This window comes from Urocampus carinirostris, chromosome 3 (assembly GCF_059441175.1).
Source record: "Urocampus carinirostris isolate Australia breed hairy pipefish chromosome 3, RoL_Ucar_1.0, whole genome shotgun sequence".
Lineage (NCBI taxonomy): Eukaryota > Metazoa > Chordata > Actinopteri > Syngnathiformes > Syngnathidae > Urocampus > Urocampus carinirostris.
Genome location: NC_142351.1, coordinates 726,330 through 745,863, shown reverse-complemented (window position 1 = coordinate 745,863; position 19,534 = coordinate 726,330). Strand labels below are relative to the sequence as shown.

Here is a 19,534-nt window from a genome sequence, read left to right as displayed (position 1 = left end):
CGGACCTAGGGACGCAGTCGTGTGTCATCAAGGTGAACAGCAAGGGGCTTAGGACGCAGCCTTGGGGGGAGCCCGTACTGAGGTAGATGACATCTGAACTGTTCTGACCTATCCGCACTGATTGTGGTCTGTCACAGAGGAAGTCCAGCAGCCAGTTCCGCAGGGGGGTGTTGAAACCCAGGAGTCTCATTTTGTCTACCAGATGTTGTGGGATGATGGTGTTGAATGCTGAACTGAAGTCCAGGAACAGCATCCGCACATGGGTGTTCTTCTCCTCTAGATGTGTCAGGCTCAGGTGAAGCGCAGAGGAGATGGCATCCCTGGTGGAGCGGTTTGTCCTGTAGGCAAACTGAAAGGGGTCGAATGAGGAGGGGAGACTGGAGGTGATGTGCTCTTTAACCAGTCTCTCAAAGCACTTCATTATGATAGGAGTCAGTGCAACGGGCCGGTAATCGTTGAATGATAAGATCTGGGGTTTCTTTGGCACTGGGATGATGTTGGCAAATTTGAAGCATGATGGTACTTTGGCTTGGTCTAGCGAGGTGTTGAAAATGTCTGTTAGTACACAAGCCAGCTGATCGGCGCACTCCCTAAGTACCCGCCCCGGAATGTTGTCCGGGCCTGGAGCCTTCCTTGTGTTGACCCTTTTCAGGGTCTTCCTCACGTCAGATGAGTCCAGGTGGAGTGCTCTTTCGTCCTGATTTGGAACCGCTTTCGCTGCAGGGGTGCCGTTTTGTGCCTCGAACCTTCCAAAGAATTTGTTGAGGTCATTCAGAAAGTCCATGCTAGTGTTCTGCACTGGGGCGGTGGTTGGCTTGTAACTGGTGATGGCCTGAATGCCTTTCCACATATCCCTGGTGTTGGTTGTGCTGAGGAAACGTTCCTGGATTTTTTGACTGTGCGTTCGCTTTGCTAGTCTGATAGCCCGGTTCAGGTTAGCCCTCGCTGATAACAGCGCCTCCTTGTCACCAGATCTAAAGGCAAGGTTCCGTACTTTTAGTTGTTTGCGTATTTCAGCAGTCATCCAGGGCTTCTGATTGGCACGGGTGCATATAGTTTTGTTATTGCTGACGTCTTCTGCGCATTTACTGATGTAGGCTGACACAGAAATGGCGTACTCATCTATATTTATTTTGTTGTTGTAAGTGGCAGCCGATTTAAACATGTCCCAATCAGTGCAATCAAAGCAGTCCTGTAGTGCCTCCATTGCCCCCTCAGACCACACCCTCACCTGCTTCACTGTAGGTTTTTCTCTGGTCAGCAGGGGCTTGTATGCTGGAATTAGCATAATAGAAAGGTGATCTGATGAGCCAAGGTGGGGGCGGGGGGCTGCTTTATATGCACCTTTGATGTTTGTGTAGGCCAGGTCTAATGTGTTCCTACCTCTTGTAGCAAAGTTTACATGCTGATGGAAATGCGGGAGAACTGTTTTCATATTGGCCTGGTTAAAGTCCCCCGCCGCAATAAAAATGCACTCGGAGTAAGCATGCTGCAGTTCACTCACAGTTCGGTAGAGAACGTCCATTGCCTCCTTCGTATTAGCGCTGGGGGGCACGTACACGGCAGTAATGATGGTCGCGCTAAACTCCCTCGGTAGGTAGAAGGGTCTGCAGATCACCGTCAAAAGTTCAATGTCTCGTGAGCAGTGATTCGAGATTATCTTCGCATTTCTACACCAGTTGTTGTTGGTATAAATGCATAGACCGCCACCCTTGATTTTGCCGGTGAGCTCGCCGCTTCTATCGGCGCGGAAAGCAGTTAGCCCCACAATGCTAACAGCGTCATTCGGGATAGATGAGTTTAGCCATGTCTCCGTCAGAATTAAAGCACAACAGTTCGTCAACTCGCGATTCGATGTAAATTCCACTTGTAAATGGTCCAGTTTGTTGTCCAGGGAGCGGACGTTGGATAGGAAAATGGATGGTAGAGGCGTTTTGAAGGGTTTGGCCTTCAGCCGAGCCGTTAGCCCGGCCCGACAACCTCGTTTCCTTCCCCGGTCACAGCGCTTCCGCTTGCCACTTTTATTCGCTGCTTTGTAGGCCGCTGTGTTCCGTTGACGTAGCACTCCGAGGCTAAGTAAACACTCCAGAGTGATCGTCGAAATTTGCGCTGGATTTCTGGATCATATCCAGCAAAAAATTGCGATCGTATATTAATCTGCAGTTAGAGTTGTCTTTGTTCGCCCTCATAAACTGAGTCGAAGATTGGGGTTTTTGACTAGAATGTGAGAAACTGTCGGGAGCAGATCCAGCCGCAGCCATAGAGGGCGCCGCCATTTTGGATACTGCCCCCCATATTGCATTTAAGAAAGAAATTATAGCAAAATATGAAGACGGTGTACGAGTTTCCCTTCTTTCGAGGGAATAGACCACCACAAAGGTAAGAAATCCTATTCAGAATTCTTTTCTTTATCCTTTAAGCGCTCACCACTTGTGGCGGAGACCCGGGTGCTAAATGACGTGTAAACGAGCTGATTTTTTTATTTTGACACCTTCACGTTAGCGTCATCTTTCGTACGGAGGATGACGCTAACGCGAACGTACGATTAGCCCGGGTTAGCTTCATGTTTACGTTCGTGGTAAATATTCAGGGTGTGGGGAACGGATAAAAACGATTTTACATGACTTTTAATGGGAAAAATGATTTCGGTGATCGAACAAATCGGTTTTCGAACAGGGTTCTGGAACGGATTATGGTCCAGAACCCAGGTTCCACTGTATATGGCCAAAATAGCAACACATTTCCAATATATACATATATATATATATATATATATATATATATATATATATATACTGGACTGTCTCAGAAAATTAGAATATTGTGATAAAGTTCTTTATTTTCTGTAATACAATTAAAAAAACAAAAATGTCATACATTCTGGATTCATTACACATCAACTGAACTATTTCAAGCCTTTTATGATTTGAATATTGCTGATTTTGGCTTACAGCTGAAAATAACTCAAAAATCCTATCTCAAAATATTAGAATACTTCCTCAGACCAAGTAAAAAAAATAATTTTATAACAGCAAAACTAAATCAAACATTTGAAAATGTCCATTGATGCACTCAGTACTTGGTTGGGAATCCTTTTGCACGGATTACTGCATCAATCCGGCGTGGCATGGAGGCAATCAGCCTGTGGCATTGCTGAGGTGTTATTGATGCCCAGGATGCTTCGATAGCGGCCTTCAGCTCATTTGCATTTGTAGGTCTGGTGTCTTTCATCTTCTTCTTAACTATACCCCACAAATTCTCGATGGGGTTCAGGTCAGGGGAATTAGCAGGCCAATCAAGGACAGTGATGCCATGGTCAGTGCACCAGTTACTGGTGGTTTTGGCACTGTGGGCAGGTGCCAGATCATGCTGGAAAATGAAATACTCATCTCCATAGAGCTTTTCAGCAGATGGAAGCATGTAGTGCTCTAAAATCTCTTGGTACACAGTTGCATTTACTCTGGACTTGATGAAACACAGTGGACCAACACCAGCAGCTGACATGGCTCCCCAAACCATTGCTGACTGTGGGAACTTCACACTGGATTTCAAGCAACTTGGATTTTGCTCTTCTCCAGCCTTTCTCCAGACTCTGGCGCCTTGACTTCCAAATGAAATGCAAAACTTGCTTTCGTCTGAAAAGAGGACTTTGGACCACTCTGCAACTGTCCAGTGCTTCTTCTCCATAGCCCAAGTCAGACGCTTCTTCCGTTGTCTTGAGTTCAGAAGTGGCTTGACCATGGGAATACGGCTATTGTAGCCCATTTCCCGGACACGTCTGTGAACTGTGGCTTTTGATACCTGGACTCCAGCTTCAGCCCACTGTCTTTGAAGCGCCCTCAAATTCTGGAAGCGGCTCTTCTTCACAATTTTGTTAAGGCTGCGGTCATCTCTCTTGGTTGTGCAGCGTTTCCGGCCACATTTTTCCCTTCCGACAGACTTTTTGTGGATATGCTTTGAAACTGCATTCTGTGAACAGCCTGCTCTTTGAGAAATTTCTTTTTGTGTCTTACCCTCCTGATGGAGGGTATCAATGATGGTCCTCTGGACAGCAGTCAGATCAGCAGTGATTTAGTTTACTGAACCAAGCTGAGTGTTTTTAAGGCTCAGGAAACCTCGCAAGGTGTTTCGAGTTAATTAGATGATTCAGGTGATTAGTTGAATAGCCTACTTGTATACTTTTTCATGATATTCTAATATTTTGAGATAGGATTTTTGAGTTTTCTTTAGCTGTAAGCCAAATTCAGCAATATTAAAATAATAAAAGGCTTGAAATAGTTCAGTTGATGTGTAATGAATCCAGAATGTATGACATTTTTGTTTTTTTAATTGCATTACAGAAAATAAAGAACTTTATCACAATATTCTAAATTTCTGAGACAGTCCAGTATATATATTAGGAATCACATCTACTCTATGTGTAACACCACCTGGGGTCGAACTATCATCAGAGGGGATGGGGGTAAACATGCCAAAGTGAATAGGTGTGTCAAATTGTGGAGCTAACACATCTGATTAAACATGTTTCAAAGATTAACAGAAAAAAATGTAAAAAGGTCAAAATCACAAAATAAATCAGCAGCCTGCGTATCACCGTGACACTGTACTGTAATGAGCTAAACAATATCGCTCATGTAACTAAAATTTCAAATACTGTGAGCTGATGTGGCAGGTAGGACAGTCCTCGGTTCGGCGAGTTTGATAGAAGTCACGGATCACGGCACCAATGCCACTCCTTGCACATCTGTTTCTCTGCACTATTGTACTTACAGCGTTATTGTTACAGTGTTATTGTTCTGTTTACCTGACTGCCCATTTTGCACATCTGGTTAGCTACTCCTCTTGCACTATTTGCGCTACTGTAAAATACTATACATAGCCATAATTATTTAGTATATTATTAGCACTCAATACTACAACTCAATAGAACATTTCATTTATATCTGTACATTCAAGGAAACTGTGCGGGTCAGATGTATCGACATTTCCTTCTGTATACGCGTGTACTAGAATGACAATAAAGTAGATCTGAATCTGAATCTTAAAAATGTACCATTTACCAAATTATTCGATTTAGTTATCTGACTCCATTAACCAAACATAAACTTCATTCACCTAACAATGCGTGCTCATTTCTTTTTGTGAAAAGACGGACAAGAACCCGGCATTTCCACACGGGGGCAGATTTAATTTCTTGAATAATTAACTCCATCGAAAGCGCCGAATTAGTGTCGCTCGAGTCTTCGTCGAGCCTCCTTTCTCCCTCGATCTTCTGAAGTTCTTCCGGCCTGCGCCTTTTTCCGCGAGTCGGCGCGCCAGGAAAACCTCCCACCTGGGCTCCACCACCTCGTCTCGATGTTTGTCCTTGTGTGTCTGGCCTCCTCCGTTAGAGTCCTGTTATCAACAGAACTAAACAAAACATTCGCATTCGGAACGGCGTGACCTGAAGCTCACTCAGCGAAAATCTTTATTGCGCTCGATAAATGTAACTTATATTTAATCGTATAAACTATAAAATCCTTCAATGTATATGTACATAACATTTTGGGCCCATTGCAAGTTCTACTAATATTAAATCATCAATCATCATTATCTCCGGACAGAAGAGCAGTTTCAGTGACAGACTGCTGTCACTGTCTTGTACTACGGACAGACTGAAGAGATCTTTTCTTCCTCATGCCATGAGGCTCTTTAACTCCACCCGGCAGAGTAAAGGCCCACATTAAACCACACCACCTACATTGGATATTACCGAATCTTACTGCATTATGTATTCTGTGTAGCACTATTTAGTTACTCTATATAACATGCTAAAGTGGGCATTTGCACGTCACACTGGGTATCTGTATATTGTATTCTTTTGGCTTTATTATTGTATTGTTCTCAGCTCAGGGATGCTGCTGGAAATGTGAATTTCCCTTAGGGGATGAATAAAGTATCTATCTATCTATCTATCAAATTGGAAGACACAGATATAGAAGGGTTTTTTTCTCGCCTGAATTTGTTTTTGCAATCAAATGCCCGCAAATGAGTGTAGCGTGGGTGTCCTAACAGGTGAGACAATAGCTTGAAGCCTTACCTGGTACCATGAAAAATTGGATCCCCCCCCCCGACAAAAAAAAAAAAAAAAAAAACCACACACAAAAAATTTTGGACCGTGGCCAACCTAATTGCCCAAACAAGCTAGGCACCTAAATCGGCCATACTTTAGTCCTTCCAGATGAAACGGGACACAAGAAAGTGGCCGTGTCACTCAGGTCAGGATGACACAACACACTCTTTTGTTCAACAGCAGGGCCCGACAGCTTTCGCTGGTTTACCCCTGCCGCATCACACGGGTGCCCAGTCCATCCTTAAGAACGCCTCCACAATCCCACTATCCTTTCACAACACCTCTCCACTCCTTCCTAATAGCTCTAGCTTCCACTAGATTTAGACCTCTTTCCTCCGCCCATCCACTTTAATGGCGGCCTTCCTGATGGTCTCCTTCCATTGACTTCTGCTCTGTAGATCCTCTCCATGTGTCCAAAGCAACCGAGTACTCTCTTATCCACACGCTTGCTCAGTTCATAACATTTCATATTTCGGTTTCATGTTTTCTTACCATGTGGTCATGGTGATTTCCAGTTCCAGTCTCAACTTCATCTTGGTCCAGGAAAATCCAAGTCCCTTTTCTGTTTTGTCTTGACTTAACACAGAGTTAAGTTACGATTCTGGCAAAATTCATCACTCATAACGTGATTTCTGACTCTTTCATGGCCATAATAACAACCCATTGCCATATGGCTTTCAATGATATTTATTTGGTTCATAATCTTACCAATTCAGTCAGCAGGCGGTGATCTTGGTTTCGGACACGAATTCGTTTGAAATAGCCAAAGGGTCCAACTTTAAACACAATGTATTTTCAACTTTAATTGATCGATTTTGTAGTTCGTTGATATGGATAGTGATCGGTCCAGAAGAAACAATAACATCGACCCAAAAATAATGCAGACAGTTTGATTTCAACAAACTACGTTTTATTCACATAACAAAACAATATATATCAAACAAAAGGATAAAGCACATTGTTGACACAAGCACTCAGTGATGGAAAGTGGAAAAAATGATGCAACAGGTTAACAGTAATGATCAATGCACCCGGTATTAAGATAATTAACCCATTCCAATGATATGGGATTGTTTTCTTAGCGTGCCAACATGGGATATTTGCCAAAAATACTAAAGACAGGTTGTTGCATGACCATTCTTGTGTATTTTTGAGAACAAAAAAAGTCCCACAGGTGAGGAGTGTGTGAGAATCAGCACATGGCCAACCAGAATAAAGGTTCCTATCTCTTTTGGCGGCGCACTTCACGGGGATTGTTCACATCCGGACGACAGGGACGGAGAGAACCACAAGCTCTCCAAGCTTTGGGGCTCTGGTGAGAACAGGCCCCAACCCTGGGGACCTAGGTCGGCCATCTTGTTGTTATGATAATTATAATTATTGATAAAAGGCAAAATTTTATGGGGACAAGAGATGAAATAGATCATCTATCAAGAAACATGACGGATATGCTAAAATCCGTTCAATACTGTCTCAGTCTGATGCGGAAACAATAATTCATGCATTTGTTACCTCCCGTCTCGACTACTGTAATGCACTACTTTCCGGTCTCCCGAAGTCCAGAATCAAGTCTCTTCAGCTAGTACAAAATGCCGCAGCGAGGCTTTTAACTAGGACAAAAAAGTACGATCACATAACACCGATTTTGGCTAACCTGCATTGGCTCCCAGTTAGCCAAAGATGTGACTTCAAAGTTCTCTTAGTACTGTACAAAATCATACATGGACTTGCTCCCTCTTATCTTTCAGATCTGATCTGCCGCTATGTCCCGGTCCGAAGCCTGCGATCTGAGAGTGCCGGTCTTCTGGTGATCCCGAGAGCAAAGAAGTCTTCTGCTGGTTCGAGAGCGTTCTCCATCCGGGCACCGGTGCTGTGGAATGCTCTTCCCCCTGAGATCCGATCTGCAACCTCAGTGGAAATGTTTAAATCTAAACTTAAAACTCACCTCTACTCTATTGCATACGAATAACCTACTCCTCTTGTCGGTTGACAATAGTCTGTGTAATATAGTGTAACAATCTGTGAAGCCCTTTGAGACTCTTCGTGATTTAGGGCTATACAAAAATAAATGACTTGACTTGACTTGATATGCAAATCATGAATCTTTTGAATCCATATGAAGACTTTGGGGTTTCAAATCTTTATGATACAGCTGGAGAGTCTGCTCACTTCCTGTGAATGAATGAATGTGGCTTTTTTGACGTGGTAGCGGTCAGTGGTTGAAAAAAGGGGAGGGCAAATGGTTTTTTGGCAGTTATGTTCCTAAAGGCGGCCTGTATGAATGTTTTAAATCTCCCACTTTCAGTAAATGTTTGAACACAAACCAAGCAGGCAAAAGTCTTTGCACCGGGTCTTGTGTGTCATTTCTAGTGTCCAATAATAGTCTGAAAAATAGTCGGTGTAATATAGTGTAATAACCTGGGAAGCCCTTCGGGACTCTTGAGATTAAGGGCTATACGAATAAAAATGACATGAAAATATAGATATTTTGTTTTTCACCACAATGTCAACAGATCAAAGGCTTCTCGCCGTTGTGGGTCTAGTGTGTAACTCCATATTTCCATTTTGGCTGAATTTTTTGACCACAAATTGAGCAATAAAAAGGCTTCTCCCCAGGGTGGGTTTGAGTGTTTTTTTATTTCCCACTCTAAATAAATCTTTTACCACAAATTGAGCAAGCGAAAGGCTTCTCACCAGTGTGGGTTGTAGTGTATAATTTCAAGTGTACGTTTTGGGTCAATCTTTTATCGCAAACTGAGCAGGAGCAAGGCTTTTTGCCAGTGTGGGATCGAATGTGTCTCTCAAGTGTCCAATTGAAGTTCATCTCTGACCGCAAACTGAACAAAAAAATGTCTCCTCGCCGGTGTGGGTTAATGTGTGTCTTTCTAAGCTCCATCTTGTAGTAATCTTTTACCGCAAACAGAGCAAGTAAAAGGCATATCGCCTATGTGGGTTCTGGTGTGTATTTTTAAGTTCTCATTTTTAGTCTATCTTTGACCGCAAACTGAGCAGGAAAAAGGCTTCTTGCCAGTGTGGATTAGTTGATGTGATTTCAAGTGTTCATTTCAAGTGAATTTTTGACCTCAAACTGAACAAGAAAAAGGCTTCTCCCCAGTGTGCGTTCTAAGGTGTATTTTTAACTTCTGACTTGTAGTGAATCTTTAATCACAAACTGAGCAGGAAAAAGGCTTTTCGCCAGTGTGGGTTCTAATGTGTTTCTTTAAGTTTCCACTGTTAGTGAATCTTTGACCGCAAACTGAACAAGAAAAAGGCTTCTCCCCAGTGTGCGTTCTAAGGTGTCTTTTTAACAGACAACTTGTAGTGAATTTTTTACCACAAATTGAGCAGGAAAAAGGCTTTTCGCCAGTGTGTGTTCTGGTGTGTATTTTTAAGTTCTCATTTTTAGTGAATCTTTGACCGCAAATTGAGCAGGAAAAAGGCTTTTCGCCAGTGTGTGTTCTGGTGTGTATTTTTAAGTTCTCATTTTTAGTGAATCTTTGACCGCAAATTGAGCAGGAAAAAGGCTTCTTGCCAGTGTGTGTTAGTTGATGTAATTTCATTTGGCTGCATCGGGTCAGATGCAATCGACATTTCGTTCTGTGTACATTGTTACACAGAATGACAATACAAGGAAATTATTATTAATATTATTATTATTTGTCCATTTTGGGTGAATTTTTGACCGCAAACTGAACAAGAAAAAGGCTTCTCGCCAGTGTGGGTTCTAATGTGTTTCTTTAAGTTTCCACTGTTAGTGAATCTTTGACTGCAAACTGAACAAGAAAAAGGCTTCTCCCCAGTGTGCGTTCTAAGGTGTTCTTTTAACTTCCCACTTGTAGTGAATCTTTTATCACAAACTGAGCAGGAAAAAGGCTTTTCGCCAGTGTGGGTTCTAATGTGTTTCTTTAAGTGTCCACTGTTAGTGAATCTTTGACTGCAAACTGAGCAGGAAAAAGGCTTTTCGCCAGTGTGGGTTCTGGTGTGTATTTTTAAGTTCTCATTTTTAGTGAATCTTTTACCACAAATTGAGCATGCGAAAGGCTTCTCTCCAGTGTGGGTTCTGATATGTCGCTTTAAGCTTATACTCATGGTAAAAGTCTGACCGCAAACTGAGCAGGCGAAAGGCTTCTCCCCAGTGTGGGTACTGGAGTGTATTTTTAAGCTCCCACTTTTGGTGAATCTTTCACCACAAACTGAGCAAGAAAAAGGCTTCTCGCCAGTGTGGGTTCTAATGTGTCTCTTTAAGCTTCCATTTTGAGTGAATCTTTTACCACAAACTGAGCAGGAAAAGGGCTTCTCACCAGTGTGGATTCTAGAGTGTATTTTTAATTTAGCATGCTCCATGAATCCTTTATCACAAACTGAGCAGGAAAAAGGCTTCTCGCCAGAGTGGATTAGTTGGTGTTTTATCAAGTGTCCATTTTGGGCGAATTTTTGACCACAAACTGAGCAGGCAAAAGGCTTTTTGCCAGTGTGGGTTAGTTGGTGTATTTTCAAGTGTCCATTTTGCACGAATTTTTGACCGCAAACTGAACAAGAAAAAGGCTTCTCACCTGTGTGGGTTCTAGTGTGTATTTTTAAGTACCCACTCTGGCCAAATCTTTTACCACAAACTGAGCAGGAAAAAGGCTTCTCGCCAGTGTGGGTTCTAGTGTGACTTTTTAAGTACCCACTGTTAGTGAATCTCTGACCGCAAACTGAGCAGGAAAAAGGCTTCTTCCCTGTGTGGATTAGTGTGTGTTGTTTTAATTGTCCACTCTGGGTAAATTTTTTACCGCAATCTGAGCAGGAAAAAGGCTTTTCCCCAGTGTGGGTTCTAGTGTGTATTTTTAAGTTTCCACTTGTAGTGAATTTTTTACTACAAATTGAGCAGGCAAAAGGCTTCTCCCCAGCATGCAATTTCATATGCAACTTCATATAATACTTGCTTCGAAAGGTTTTCCCGCACCGGGAACATGTGTTACCACCTTCTGACTGCGAGTTGTCCTCATCCGTTTCCAAGTGTTGACGGGAGCTGATGCTTAGAAGCTCCTGCCGACCTTGATCTTCAGGTTGACCTTGATCTTTGGCGGTTGAAGGGACTTGAAAATTGTCCTCTTCTTTCAGGTGAACAGGCTCCCCATCTTCTGTCTCTTGCTTCACGTGATAAGGCTTCCGATCCTCCCCAATTTTAACGTCAGGCAACTCTGGTTCCTGCCGCGCAGTAGGAAGATATTCTTGGCTGACGTCTGCAAGACACAAGTCACATTTATTTGTATTGCCCTCAACTCATTCAGTTTTCAGAAGCATTGTCCCCGAGTGCCAAAACTTGAAAAAATTCTAAAGGCTTAGGCGCTACTGATCAGTAAGTATTAGGCCTCTGGGAATGAATTGACCACTAGGTGGTAGGCTTTGTTCGGATCGTCTTGTCAATTGTTCCAAAGTTTGACTCCGCACGCACACACACACACACTTTTCCTGGTGGTTCTCACCTTTATGATTAGGAATTTACGACATCCCCTTAAGTTATAACTTCCCACTTTTCGAGTGAATCATTTTTGGATGTATTCTTGCACTATGTTTTTGTTGACCTTAAATAGAAGTTGTGAAGTGAAAAGTTCGACTAAATCATCCAATTTGAATCATTTGGAGATTTGGAGTATGATCCCGATATCTTACCCTGCGAATGGTTCTAATGGCAGGTTTTTGGAGGATAACTTTTGTGAACTTTTGCAATGATTGCCCCAAACTTCTGCACAATATGTTAAGTATGACAGAACAATAGCTTAAATACAATGCATGATAGTTTAAAACGAATTTGGCTTTATCAATAACTGAGATGCTTTTAGATACTTTAGTTTGTACAGTATGTGTCTGATGTGTGTTTTCCAACTTCATTTCTTGTCTATTATCCCTAAAAACTCTCTGATTTCCATTGCAGCACCATCCATTTCGACTTCTAAATCTTGATTTGCCTTGCGATTAGCAAAGAATATGACTTTGGTTTTATTTAAACTTAAAGATCTTTCATTTTTATCCATCCATACTTTTATGTTAGTGACTTCATGATCATTGCAAGTTATAAAATCAATATAATTATCATTGGCATAGAAAATGTTAGTGTCGTCGGCATATATTATTCATCTTTATACTTTTGAAACATGAAAAATATCGATAACATATAAATTAAATAGCTTTGGACCCAGGATAGAACCCTGTGGTACTCCACAACAGATGTCCAAGTATTCAGAGGACAACCGTCCCATTTTAAATATTGCTTCCTCCCCGTCGAATCACTTGGAATCCGTTGCAAAGCCACGCCCCTGATGCCATATCTTTCCAGTTTTTTTAAGAGGATATTATGATTATTGGTATCAAATGCTCTTTAAGTCAACAAATACCCCGACTGCGTATCTTCATTCGTGTTTTCGTTTCTTGTTGACAAACCTCACTATGGTAACTTTAGGGTGGTTCTAACCTCTTGTCAATGGATGGCATGCTTCGATGGATATCCCTTTATGACTCCTAAAAGCAATGAGCTGTTGCTCAGCAGATTCTTGATCGCCATTCGTTGCAATACTTTTATCGGCCACAGCCTCGGCATAGGTCCGAGGTTTGATGTCCAGACCGGTGATGATAAGAACTCGGTGCTTTCTCCTTCCGAACCCATAGAAGCCAAAATCGCAGCGCACATTAGCGGCTACGTTAGCTTCACGTGACCTGCGCCGTCTCGTAACAAAGTTTGCAGACAGCTTCTTCAGTCTTTTGGGAGGTGCCCCTAGGGCTGCACCATTTTGGGGAAAAAAAGTACAGCGGAACCTCGGTTTTCGAACGCCTCTCGGTTCGAACGAATCGGAGTCCGACCAGAAATGGAGAAATTCTTGCTTCGATGTTCGATCAAAAAAATCGGAGGGCGTACGCTAGGGTGCCATGCTGAGCGGCGTACGGGTGTAGATGGCTCTTTCCCTGACCGACTGTTATCGCGTGCGGACGGGCTTCCTGTTGCTTTCGCTTTTAATATAGGTGTAGGAAGTCTTTTAGCTCCTAATTATGCCTCCCAAGAAAGTCAGTGCAAGCGGCAGAGTTGCTACAGGTGAAGAAAGAGGAGTAGTGCGTAAAACGATTGCATTTAAGAAAGAAATAATAGCAAAACATGAAGGAGGCGTGCGAGTGTCTGATCTTGCCTGGGCCTTCTGCTGACCACCACAAAGGTAAGAAATCCTATCCCTAATTCTTTTCTTTATCCTTTTTTTTTTGACACGTTCATGTTAGCGTCATCTTTCGTACGGAAGATTACGATAGCGCGGACGTACGATGAGCCTGGTTTAGCTTCATGTTTCCGTTAAACATTCCAGGTAACCATTCGGGGTGTTGGAACGGATTAAAACGTTTTACCTTATTTTTAATGGGAAAAAAGATCACGGTGATCGAACAGGGTTCTGGACCGGATGATGGTCGAGAACCGAGGTTCCACTGTAGTTGCCATTTCTCAGACCGGAATTGCAATTTGGGGGCGATTTTCGATTTGAAAAGAAAAGTGCATTTTCGGGGAAAACAAAGATTGTGACGTGTAAATATGACTCGAGTTGACGTACTTAGAGATAAAGAGTTACAAAATAGAAACTATAGATGTAAAAATCAAAACAGACCTGCAGTTGGATAGTCTTTCTTGTCATGATACAAAAAGACAACGAAATTGGAGGGTTATTGCTTTCAGCGTAATAAACGATGAAGAGACCGGCGAGCTGCACGCCGCAGTCGGGTCCCCGCGACTTCTGCGATGTCTTTGTGATGAAAGACGAGAGTCACGGATGTAGAGGTTTTCCACGAGTGGAAGCGCCGAGTCGTCCGTCCACGGGTAACGGATCTGGCGTTTGCGACGAGCCACGTTCGGCATTGAGAGTTGCTAGAAGAGCAATTAGCTTTCCCTTCCGCCACCGCCTCAGTTCATTCCGGGACGGAATTAAAGTACAGGGTGCACCCTCTGGTGATCGGCTTTTCAATGTAATGATTTTATTTTCAATGTAACGTGCCGCTAAAGCTAAAATGTGGCAATTGTTTTGGTGGCTATCTGTGTATGCGCCGCTAGGCTGACCGGCAGCTTACACCGGCCTCTTAAAGTCGCGCGCGCACGACTTGCAAACTTTGCCTCGCCTTTATTGGTCAGTGCCATTAAAACCCGCTTCCGATTGGCCGGCGCTGTTAAACCACGGAATGTGACCATTTTTGTCGTCCAAATACTTCGTCGATCAAATAGAAACTGGAAGTATGAATCCTTGGAGAAAAAAAAACGCAGTGGTCTGGGATACGCTATTGTACTAAAACACATCACGATATCGATTCATCGTGCAGCTCTTCTTACCGCTGTCACTCGGTATAAACCCAAATAAACCGACTTGGGTGACTGCGCCCTTAGGGTGTGAAAATGCACGATGTCAAAATACTGAAACCTGGTTTTGAAAGTAAACGTTGCGCCGCCATGATGACCACGTAACAGAATACGAATGTCGTCCGCTTTAGTTGCTACGCGTCGACCTCGATTTCTCGACATTTCAGTCACAGGGAAAGAAAAGAGACGATGATCGTCGATGATAAAAAAAGATTTGCCAATATGAAAAATATTCATTGTTATGAAATGTGTCGTATTCAAAACAGCCCTTGCGCACGTGACCGATTTAGAAATAAGGTGCGTATTTTGAAAGAATGAGCGAGACAGAGTAAAGTACGGTGGAGGTTGACGGCCATATACGAGATGTCAAATGTTGTGGAAAGTATATATTAACTAAGGTTAAGGAAAGTTGAACCTGAAATGAACAAGAAGGAGCTGACAATAGCCTATTGCGTGGCGGAAGACTTGAGCCGGGGGCGGGCAACCATCACGAGTTGTTTAGAGCGATGCGATAAGGAGCCTTCCCTTTTTGCCATATCTCCTCTCTGCTTATTTTTTGGGGCCACACCCAACGACATTCTCTCCGAAATAAGGACGTTTCTGAAAGTAAAACCACCGACCTGCTCTGTTCAACACAATTTGGAGTATCTTGTAAACAGTTCCTGGACACTCTGGTTCCTGCCACGCAGTAGGAAGATGGTCTTCACCGATGTCTGAAAAATACAAGTCAAATGGCATTTATTTGTGACCCCTTTATTCACAGAAACTCACAAAAGGAACGCGCAGAACATCATTGTAACATCAACCTGATCTAAAAGCTGCAAGAGGGCAAGGAAAAACTCAAAAAAGGTCAGGATGCGGAAAATGAAGAAACCTTGGGAAGGGACCGCACATGAAATTGTCTATTGTTTTGCATTTTCAGGGATTTTGTCTTCAGCGTGTAAAAAGCTTCTATTGTTTTGTATTGTACAATTTGTTTTTGTAGATCTGAGACTATTTTGATTGAATGTGTCCTTTGGGGATCCCCTGCCAACATATATGACTAACTGTTGAATCATTTGGTGAATAATGTTATATCATTATGGATAATGCATCATTCAAAAAAAAAATTGGAGGAGCTGTTTGGGAACCAAAAGAGCCGGGCCCTTCCCAGTATATCCGAATTAGAAGAGCCAGTTTACTAAATAGAGTTGTCCTCTTGAGCCGCTTCTTCATTTATTGCATGGTCTATAGAGTCAGACTGCCAAGACAACAAATGCAACAATTTCAAGCACTTCACCCAAATCTGACCCCGAAAACACAACATTAAATTTCAAGCATTTTCAAGGCTTTCAAGCACTCGAATGAACCCTGCATACGGTTACATAAAAATATCCGCTATAGTATTTACTAATACTACGAATAATAACACTCTATTTGACAGCGCTGTTGCAATGGTGGAAGCCACGGCAACCGACTGGTATCCTTAGCGAACGAAGGGTCTCTATGAGCCGACTCTTGGAAGTGAACGAAGGGAGCCGGCTCCCCCGCCAACCGGACGGCCGATTCCCTTCTTGTGATTGGCCGCTGTGCATTTTTAGGGGATCCTGTGTGCTGGACTCAAAACGTGTTGGGCAGGAAAAAAAAAGAGGTTACAATTGTTTTGTATTTTCTTTTTTTTGGGGGAGATTTTGAAATGATTTCATTCCCCTTTCTGTGTTTGCCAGTGTTGATGTGTCGAGTCCCATTTCTTTCTTTGGCCCTTAATCACAAGATGTCTCGTTGGACTGAACAGGATTACAATGACACGTCCCCTGATCTGAAACCGACATCCAAACAAGGAAAAACTCAAAACCTCAACACGAGGAAATGAAATGTTGTTTATTCGTTTATTTCTTTTTCCTTTCTTTTATATTTCCCCCTTTGTTTCTTTTAGTCCTGGTTGTTTTCATTTTCCTAGCACGTTGTTACAAAATGATTGGTAAAGTAGGGACAAAGCAAGAAAACCAACCCGGATGAGTTTGGATGCTACTTTGTACCAGATGCTGCTAAACTTCATTTTATTTCCTGCAGTTTTACTATTTGCTGGAGGTGAAAAACGAGTCGTTTACTGAAAAAAAGTGAATGAGTTGTACAGCGGAACCTCGTTTTTTTACGTAGGCTAACCCAGGCTGATCGTACGTTCGCGCTATCGTAATTTTCCGTACGAGAGATGACGCTAACGTGAACGTGTCAAAATAAAAAGAGAATTATTATTAAGAATTATGAATAGGATTTCTTACCTTTGCGGTGGTCAGCAGAAGGCGCAGGTGGACGGCGGAGAGAGGAAAATCATCAAAAGTTTTTCAACCTCTTCCAAAACTTGCGGCCGTTTGCTTGCATATAGCGCTCACTCCCTGAGCCGCATCACTCGATTTCACAGCCTCCTTAATCTTGACTATCATACTGATAATAGATTCAGCCACGCTGTATTCAATAGCAAGATCGGAAACTCGCACGCCTCTTTCATATTTAGCTATTATGTCTTTCTTAGAGGCAATAGTTGTACGGACGACTTTTCATTTTTCACCTGTCCCGCTTGCGCCGACCTTCTTCGGAGGCATAATTAGGGGGCTCAAACACTCCGTTCACCAATATTAAAAGCCAAAGCCAAAAGAAGCGAGTGCGCACGTGATAACAGTTGGTCACGAGGGGTGGGGCCATCTACACCCGTACTACATCACACTCTAGCGTACGCACTCAGGTATTACAGGCGTTTGAACTTGAACTCGAATTTTTGGTCGACTCCGATTTGTTCCAACTGGAAGTCGTTCGAAAACCCAGGTTCCATCGTATTTGAATTTCAAACCAATATTCGTTCTTTCTTTTAAATCACTCATTTTTTTAAGTTTGGGAAGCATTGTCACTGTAGCAGAAGCAAAAAGGACGAACCTTCCCCGAGCTGGTTGGAAAAAGCGTCCGGTCGTCGACATTCTCGCTCGCTCTCCTCTTTGGATCCACGAAGCTTCTCTTGAAAAGGTCCTTCCCCACTGGAGCACATTCTCTCCGAATTCCAACGAAAAATTGCTCCAAATCAGCAGTAGAAAGGACCACAAAGTGATACTTGTGTCGAGTAGACGTCGTTTAAAGTCGACTAGAGGAATTTCTCGACATTTTCTTTTTCGGCAGCCATGACACCTCCTGCCTCCAAACCCCGCCGCAATGGATTGTGGGTACACATGGCACTGATCACATGCTGCGTTCACGAAAATGGGTGTTTCGGGCCATCCTACCAGATACGACCGAAAAGCGTCTCAAGAATGTAGGAAGTCGGGGTTTTTAAACCCTCAACTGGGGAAATATGATAAGAAGGACACTCGAGGTGGGAGGTTCCAGGTGCAAAGTTGGGTTACATAGCCTTTCTCCTGGTTTGAAGTTGGAAACCTCAGTTGTCGTCTTTTCGGGAACGCAGCAAAAAAAACACAAAGAAGACGAGATAGGTCGGCGACAAAATAACTCAATTCGTCCGGTGAACGACTATATTAAGGCAATAAATGTCAAAAAGGAAATTATAAAAAGGTAAAAAGAAAAAGCAGTAACAGGTGTATTCATCACTTTCGTTATGTTGAAATTCCTGCTGAAATATTTTTGTCTCGTTTATGTTTAAGTGTCCTGCAATGACGAGTCCAACAGTGCCACCTGCTGGTGCAACAGAGTTGAAATTTGATTTCATTGATTTTTTTTTTGAATTCTCACAAAATCCGTGTTTTTGTTGCATTTCTGTTAAAATGTTGGTACTGCCTTCATCTGTTAAGCAGGGTTGGGGAGGTTTACTTGAACTGGATGACTTTCAATGACTTTTGGATGACTCCAATACCAAATATGCTCATAAAAGACAAAAGAAACTCAATAGGAATAAAATGACTCCATTTTGTGCAGGCTCGGGGAGTAACGGAATCCACGGAACAGCAAAAATAATGTTTGGATTTATTTTCACTTTGTTTCTGTCGCATTTGATGTTCGTTTTGCCGCAGATCAAAGAGATCAAAGCCAGGAGAGAAAGCTTACCGCGTGGTGTGAGTCATCATTTGATTCCTATTGAGTTTCTTTTGTCTTTTATGAGCATATTTGCTATTGGAGTCATCCAAAAGTCATTGAAAGTCATCCAGTTCAAGTAACCCTGCTGTTAAGACATGTGCTGTGCGGCCGCCATTTTGGTTTGCTGTATGTGACGACCCTCTTTCAAGCACGACACAAGGTTTCACAATCACTCGGTTTATTGCCTGCATTCAGTCAACAAAACAATACAAAAGTCAGGGGCATCTGTTCACGACTGCAATTATCTCCAGCGCTTACGAATTGACTGAAGCTACGGCAAGCGCTGAAGCCCATAAATTGCCAAACGAAAAAGACAGTCGCAGATGCCCATGACTTGACAACTAAAGGAAGTACCGGATTATTAACAGTAATACGACAAAAACACAGATTTTGTGAGAATTCCAAAAAACATTCAAAACAATCAAATTTCAACTCTGTTACGCCTACCTTCGGCTCAATAACACGGTGCTGAAGGTAAGCTGTGCCCAATGTCAGTTGGATAAAAAAAAATGCATATTTTGCTAGATATAGGAGCTGCTTTCACGAACTATCTTTGTATATACTGGACTGTCTCAGGAAATTGGAATATTGTGATAAAATTCTTTATTTTCTGTAATGCAATTAAAAAAAGAAAAATGTCATACATTCTGGATTCATTACACATCAACTGAACTATTTTAAGCCTTTTATTATTCTAATATTGCTGAATTTGGCTTACAGCTTAAGAAAACTCAAAAATCCTATCTCAAAATATTAAAATATCATGAAAATCAACAAGTATGCTATACAACTCATCACCTGAATCATCCAATTAACTCGAAACACCTTGCGAGGGTTTCCTGAGCCTTAAAAACACTCAGCTTGGTTCAGTAAACTAAATCACAAGTATGGGGAAGACTGCTGATCCGACTACTGTCCAGAGGACCTCCATTGATACCCTCCATCAGGAGGGTAAGACACAAAAAGAAATGTCTCAAAGAGCAGGCTGTTCACAGAGT

At 42.5% G+C, this 19,534-nt stretch overlaps 1 pseudogene; it reads right to left on the bottom strand.

The window, feature by feature from the left end:
• Positions 1 to 8,211: 8,211 nt before the first annotated feature.
• On the bottom strand, positions 8,212 to 13,988 carry LOC148368204 (uncharacterized; annotated as a pseudogene).
• Between the last annotated feature and the right edge of the window lie 5,546 nt (positions 13,989 to 19,534).